Raw genomic sequence first — 1,215 nt, 5'->3', positions numbered from 1 at the left:
AAATATACCTCCAGGCATTTGGAGCACTTAATGAATTCCAGTCAATGCATGAATAGTTAACATTTACCATCAATATAACTTTGGTCTCTAGTTAGATTTTATTCCTTGTGTTCAGAGAGTACCAGAAGAAAAGCATGAGTACGACTCTCTCTGTGAAGAACTTTCCCCTCACTGTGAGCCTAAACTTCCCCTGGTGCAGCTTGAGACTGTGTCCTCTTGTTCTGGTGCTGGCTGCCTGGGAGAAGAGACCAGCCCCCTCCTGGCCATAACCCCCCTTCAGATAGCTGTAGAGAGCATGAAGGTCTTCCCTGAGCCTGGTCTTCTCCAGGCTAACCAATCCCAGCTCCCTCAGCCTCTCCTTGTAGAATTTGTGCTCAAGCCTCTCCCCAGCCTTGCTGGCCTTCTCTGGAGAGGTTCAAGAGAGTCACCATCCCTGGAGGTGTTCAAGAGGGGATTGGACGTGGCACTTGGTGCCATGGCTTAATCATGAGGTCTGTGGTGACAGGTTGGACTCGATGATCTTTGAGGTCTCTTCCAACCTTGGTGATTCGGTGATTCTGTGATTACTGCACCTAGATGAAACCAGAGTTGGAGATTCTAAAGTCCTAAACTAGATGCATAATCTCAACATTAAGTATAAGACTCCAGTGCAGTGAATGATTTAGTATGCATAAAACCACATTTTGCCTCAAAGGCTTTAAGAGATGAAACTCGCCTTCAATGAAGACCATCACCAGAGCACTACACCACTTCAGATACTACAATAATGTTTCTCTCCTGAACAAAGCTATTAAAGTAGCTGGAGAGGTGTTTAGACTTCACGTTGACTATCACTGAAGAGATGTATGGCTCAAAATGTATTTCCCCCAAACAGCAGCTATACCTAGGGTGGCTGATAATTTAGCAGGTCAGCTTTTGTTATTCACGCAAAGCAATGAATCCAGGCAGTGTAAGTTCCAAATTACACAATGATCTATTGTTCTGTCTCCCGGCCCTGAGAGTCATAATCCATCTTACGTTGCCATTGAACAGCATCACACCAGCAACCACTCTTGACTCACTGGTACTCTTGTTAGTTATCAAAGTAAAAGGGTCACAGTGTTGCCTGTGAATCATAGGTAACAGTGAAAACACAAACCCAGCTAAGCACATTATTTGGTGTGATGGGTGATTATCAGAAAATGATCTGTTCTAATCAAGCAATCACCAAGTCTG

The sequence above is a fragment of the Melanerpes formicivorus genome, unplaced genomic scaffold (assembly GCF_026170545.1).
Source record: "Melanerpes formicivorus ecotype bairdi unplaced genomic scaffold, bMelFor1.0.p_v2 SCAF_1, whole genome shotgun sequence".
NCBI lineage: Eukaryota > Metazoa > Chordata > Aves > Piciformes > Picidae > Melanerpes > Melanerpes formicivorus.
This window is presented reverse-complemented; position numbering follows the sequence as displayed.